Here is a 6,374-nt window from a genome sequence, read left to right on the forward strand (position 1 = left end):
GGCTAGTCAGCCTGTTCCTGGAAACTGCCTGCCTAAGGGCCATGGGTGGATCCCAAACCAATAAAAGGTTGGTGAGGCCTGAGCACCAGGGGGAGTCCTTCCCCTTGAGTTGGACTTGCCCACCTGGCCCCCCAATATTTCCAAATTATTACTTGTCTCATCTCTTTCATTTGCTTGCGGCTCCTCTTCCGGATCCTGAACCCTGAACCACGCGGGACGTGGGGGAACAAACACATCTACTCAGTCACAGCTCGATTCGTGGTCAGGGCACAGCCCGGGTTGCGGGTTCGATCCCCAGTGTGGGCGTGCGGGAGGCAGCCCATCAGTGATGTTTCTCTCTCCTCCTTTCCTCTCCCTAAAACGCAATAAAAGCAGATACACACATTAAAGATCCCTCAATAAGATCCAAGGGCAGCGGTCACATGACCAGCCCACCTGCTGGGAGAGAGCCCATCCCTGCAGGGGCTCCACCTAAGCCCTCCTCTGCCCCTCACCCCCCTCGCTGCCCTGACCTTGGCACGGTTTGGCCGAGCCGTGTGCCCTGGCGGCTGCTGTTTACCTGCAGGCGCAGAAGTGCCCTCGACAGTGACGATCCAGACAGCTTTGCTGAGGCCGGGCCACCTCCCTCCCGACCTCCCGGGGGCAGAGCCCACGTCAGCAGCCCGGCCAGTTAATCATTGACACCGACACCATCCGAGGGAACGCCTGGGCGGGGGGCCTGCAGTCCCAAGTTCACCCCCCTCCACCCCCCACCCCTGCCGGGCCAACTCTGCCCTGGACATGGAAAGGTCCACGCCACCCGTGTCTGAGGACAGCCAGACACCTCAGTGCGGGCCAGGGGCACCGGGGCCCTCGCTGCTCCTCTCCTAGGGGGTCAGCAGGGACAGGCTCAGGTCTCCCCTCCTTCACCCCATGGCCTTTCGTCTGGGCCACCACTGCCTCCTGCGGGGGAGGGTCTGGCAGCGGCGGGAGGCACGGGGGCAGGTGCCCAGTGGCTGGTTCCTTCTGGGGCAGAGCCCTCAGTTCAGAGCAAAGACGCTGCCACCGCCGCCGCGATCCCAGTGGGCCAGGCTGGGGTGCCTGCTCTGAGACTGCAGGGCTCAGAAGGCCAGTGTCCCAGCTGGCTGGGGCAGGCTGGCTGCTCTGAGCCTGAAGGGGACGCCAGGGGGCCAGCCCCAGACGAGTGGGCAGGACAGCCCTCGAGGGAGCAGCGGCCTCTCTCCCCAGCCCTCCCAGACACAGGCTGGTCCGGCAGTCAGGTGCCCGCGGCCCCGCGGCAGGCTCCTCTGGGACCACCCCAGTCCCGGGGGCTGCTGGTTTAAGGTCCAAGCTGAAGGACTGGCAGCCCTGTGGTGGGAGTGTGGCATGGCCCTCCTGGCGTCCACCAGCGGCAAACTGTCCAGATCGGGGATGCGGGAGGCACAGCAGCGGACAGCAGGCTCCTGGCAGCCCGGGGAGCCTCGGCCACGATGCAGAGCACCCTGTCCCAGAGCCCGAGCCCCTCCGACAGGGCCCGGCCACTGGGCGCCCTGAGGATGTCTGTGAAGTGACCGTCGCGTGTGGTGGATGGACTAATGGGGGCTGAGGCCCGGGAAGCACTGTCGGAGGGCAGAGGGCAGAGGGCTGAGGGGCTGCTTCGGTGGGCAGCGTGGGGAAGGAGGGAGGAAGGGACAGGAAGTGCCCAAGGACGGGCCAGGGCAAAGGAGAACGTTAGATCTGGGGGGGTGGCGGGGTGGAGGGGTGCTGAGTTAGCGCTGAGGCAGGGAGGCAGGGAGGCAGGGAGGCAGGGAGGCAGGCCTCAGAGGGCTCCTGGGAGCGGGTGGGGAGGACGCCCAGGGCCGGGTGTGGGGCCGCCCCAGGTGTGGCCGGCACGTGGGGGAGCGGCTGGGAGGTGGCAGGACAGGGCCTGGGAAGTGGGGCTCCCGAGGGACAGTTCACCTGTGGACGGCCCGGAGGGGGAAGGGGCTGGAGGATGAGGCTGAGGCTGTCCTGCCGCCCGGGGAGGCGCCACACAGGCCGGTCACGGCGCCCGGAGTAGCCCCTGCGGCGGGACCCGCAGCGCCGCCGGGAACCGGACAGCGATGCTCTTCCCTCCCCGAAGGCAGCCCGGCCGGCAGCCTTGGGACTGGGAGCCCTGGCGGTCCTCGCCGCACACAGAGCGGCCACCCGTGCTGACTCCGGTCAGGCCTGGGCCACAGGCAGACAAGACACAGCCCCACGCCCCCGGCACGCTGACCTCCCCCAAAGGGTCAGAGCGCCCAGGCGGCCAGGAGCTCAGAGCAACAGGGTGGCTGGGCCGCATCACCGCGCTCAGGTCCTGGAGAGGCGCCCGCGGCGGTCGGCGGGGGAAGGGGCGACCGGTGCCCGGCCCCGCCTCCCACCCCAGGCCGGGCAGGCACCGCAGGACGCGCTGGCCGCACGCCCCCTGCCCTCCAGGTTCAGGCACCTGGGCCGGAGGGGCTCGGTCCGCGGCTGGGACCACCCGTCCCGCCGACCGGAGGCCGCCCTTCCCTGCCGCCCGCCGACTCACCGCCGCGGTGGCTCCGCATCCCGATGGTGCCCCCCGTGTAGATGGCCAGGAGCCGCCGCTCGGGGCCCGCCGCGCGCGCCATGCTGGCAGGGGCCGAGGGAAGCGGGCAGAGAGGGCCGCGGGCGCAGGCAAGGCTGCGGGGGAGCCCGGGGACTTCGGGGGGCTCTGGGGGCGGCGGGAGCCGGGACTGAGGAGGAGAGCGCCCAGGGCACCGGGGATGGTGGTGCTCGCTGGGGGCGGGGCCTGCTCGGGGAGGGGCCTATTGGGGCGGGGCCTATTGGGGAGGGGCCTGGAGGGCGGGGCCTGAGCTCCCCGCGATCCCCGTGTCCCAGGACCTGTGACAGGGGCGTAGGCTCGTGCCCCACAGACAGTGGTATCAGCAGCCGCATGGACCCGGTGCCCAGAGAGCCGGCGCTGTTGACCACCTTCGGTGTCCACTCCATGGGGGCCGGGCACGGGCAGAGACCACAGCCCGCCCCTTGCACCCCGTCCAGGAAGCCCGAGGGGACCAAGGGGATCTCCAGGGCAGAGCCAGGAAGAAAGTAGCTGCAGCGCAGGCTCCCTGCGGACTGATATGGAGCCTCCCTCCTGGGCACCAGCCCCCCAGCGGGCGGGGCTCTGTATCGGTTTGTGGGGCATCTGTATCAGTTTGTGGGGGGTCTGTATCGGTTTGCTGGGAGTCCGTATCGGTTTGTGGGGGGTCCGTATCGGTTTGTGGGAGGTCTGTATCGGTTTGCGGGGGGGTCTGTATCGGTTTGCTGGGGGGGTCTGTATCGGTTTGTGGGGGGTCCGTATCGGTTTGTGGGGGGGTCTGTATCGGTTTGTGGGAGGTCTGTATCGGTTTGCTGGGGGGTCTGTATCGGTTTGCTGGGGGGGTCTGTATCGGTTTGTGGGAGGTCTGTATCGGTTTGCTGGGGGGTCTGTATCGGTTTGCTGGGGGGTCTGTATCGGTTTGTGGGGGGTCTGTATTGGTTTGTGGGGGGGTCGATGTCAGTTTGCTCTGGCAGCCCCAGCAGGGGGGCAGATGGGCAGCTTATACACAGACCGTGTCTCGGTCCTGGAGGCTGGAGTCTGAGGTCTGGGCTCCGCCCCAGGCCCCTCCTACACGTGATCCCCGGTGTCTGTGTCCACAGCTCCTCTACAAGGTCACCGGTCGGGCTGGCTGGGACCCACACTCACGGCCTCCATTTACTCTAGTCCCCCCCAAAGGCCTGGTCTCCGAGCACAGTCGCATTCTGAGGTGCTGGGACCAGGGTTTCCACACGTGGGCGGCGGGGGTGGGGCGGGGGGAGGGGACCCAGGCCACCCAGGCTGCAGCTCCTGTCACTCTCCTGCTCTGCGTCTGCCTTGGGCTCTCCCTGCGGGTCTGACCCGGGCCTGGGCCCGGAGACGGGGCTCTGGTGCTGCCCTAACAGCGCTGCTCCTCCGGGGGTGCAGGCCGCGCCCTTTTCACGGCAGACGCGGGTCCCTGGGCCACAGCTGCCCTCCGCCCGCTTCCGCTCCAGCTGCATCTGGCGGCAGCTCCCTGCACCCATGGGCTCGCTCACCGGCTCTTCGGCACTGGACTTGGCAGTGGTTTATTGGATGTGACACCAAAAGCACAGGCAAGATACGCAAACAGACAAATGGACACAGCAGCTTAAAACATCTGTGCTCGAAGGACCCTAGGACAGAGCGGGAAAGCCGCATTTCCCAGCCCCACAGCCATCACGGCTGGACGCGCGGACGCTCCCTCTGACCCAGCAGCCCCGCTCCCGAGGAGCCCAGAATCACTGCGGGTCCTGAGGACACACGTGCACCCGTGCTCACAGCTGCCCCTCACAGCTGCTCCTCACAGCGGGGCCAGTGTCCTTTAAGGATGAGGGTGAACGAAGCCGTGGTGTGCGCCGCACTCGGGGACCTGCCCCCGGTGCCGCAGGATGGACCTGGGGGCCTGTGTGGCGGGACAGCTGCTCACTGCTCACAGGGGACCCAGTCCGAGCGGGGCGGGGAGGGTGGGGGCGGGGCGGGAGGGTGGTGCGGGGCGGGGAGGGTGGGGGCGGGGCGGGGAGGGTGGGGGCGGCCCTCTTTATGGGGAGCTTCAGACAGCGATGGGAGTCCTGGAGCCTCTCTCAACAATGTGAGTGTCCCGAACACCTGCAATCGGTTATGATGGAAAACGCTGTGTTTAACTCAGCAAATGAGTCAGACAGACAGACTGGGAAGAAATGTCACAAACAGGCCTGGCAAAGGGCTCGCATCCTGAAGGAAGGAACTCCTACAACGCCGCACCGAGGGGGCTCGGGCAGGAAACGAGCAGGAAGTCCCTCCAGTGCCCTCTGCTGGCAAGGCCTGGCGTTGCGCCCCTGGAAGCCCGAGGAGGCAGGTCCAGCATGATGGGGGCAGCGAAGGAGAGGCTAGGGCTGCAGCCAGCAGGGGGCGCACGCGCTCCAGGCCCTTTGCGTATGAAGGTCAACGCCACCCGCTGGATGGCCCAGGAGGCCCACCTCAGGCGTCGCCTGTCTGTCCATGAGGCTTGTTCACAGAGTTTTATTCATAACGGGCCCATCAGTAGGAGAATGAAACTCAGTACCCGGTGCTGAGCAAAGCTGTGGCAGGAAGGAGAGCGAGCTGCAGACTCCACGTCCACGAACGCGGACGCCAGGCAGGCGAGGCCACAGCGGCGGGCGCGGGCGCGTGGGCAGGACTGCTGTGGTGCGGGTCGCCCCGAGGCAGCTGCACGGTGTGGGTTCAGCGGAATCCACCGAACCAGGACTCAGACCCGCACGCAAATCCCACCTAAAACAACGCGAAGGGAAGCGCCTCCAGGCAGGGCCACGCGGACAGGGAGGGCAGGGAGTCCGCGGTCTTCCAGTTCTATGCTAAACGAGTTACTCTAGACTCTAGTAAACCCAACCACCAACCACACACGTATGGGACGATCCTCCAAGTTGTTCATAAAAACGCTTCCGCCAAGTTGGAGTCCTGCTTTGCTGAAATTCCTCATCGACGTATCCGACCTCGTTTCCGTACAAGGTGTCCCTACTGCCAACGGCTTGCAAGCTCGCGGGGAAGCTCCCAGTCCTGCAGCGAGCGACCCCCGGGGCTGAGCGGCGGCAGGTGGCAGTGCTCCGGTCCTGAGGCCCCACTTCCTGAGGAAACAGCGCTCCCCCCCGCTCCCCGCCCCTGGAATTAGTAGCTGAAACCAAGTGTGAGAGCTCACTCGGAAAGGCGGAAAGGCGGAAAGGCGATTGAAGCAGGAAGATAGTATGTGAGCGCTGACAGGCGGTTTCTAACTCCAGGTCTCCAAAAGCAACCCTTGTTTAAGGCTCCTCCAAAGAATCCCCATCGTGCCCTGGCCATGTGCTCAGTGGTTAGAGCGCTGGCCTGTGGACTGAAGGGTCCCGGGTTGGATTCGGGTCAAGGGCATGTACCTGGGTTGCAGGTTTGATCCCCAGTCCTCAGAGCATGTGCCCTGACCAGGAATTGAACCCTGAACTCCTTCCTAGGTCCACACTCACCACTGAGCCGCGCCGGCTGGCGAGGCCTCTTTGAAAGGCAGCTCCTGTCTAAGAAGAGCCTGTAACCGCGGCCACGAGAGGGGCGGCTGGCTCCTGCCCAGTGGGGGATCCCATCAGGACACAGGCCCGGGTGCCGGCTGGACCCTGTGTGGGCGCTGCAGGAGGCGGCCGATCAACGTTTCTCATCATTGATGTTTCTCTCTCTCCCTTACACTCTCTGAAATCAATAAAAACATTTAAAAAAATAAAAAGAGGCCTATATTCCTTTATTGGTTTTATAACTGGATTTTTTAGGATAAAACACATTTCAGTCTCCTGATTTAAAAATGTCAGAAACAGAAACT

This window comes from Myotis nattereri (assembly GCF_964212035.1).
Source record: "Myotis nattereri genome assembly, chromosome: 1".
Classification (NCBI taxonomy): Eukaryota; Metazoa; Chordata; class Mammalia; order Chiroptera; family Vespertilionidae; genus Myotis; species Myotis nattereri.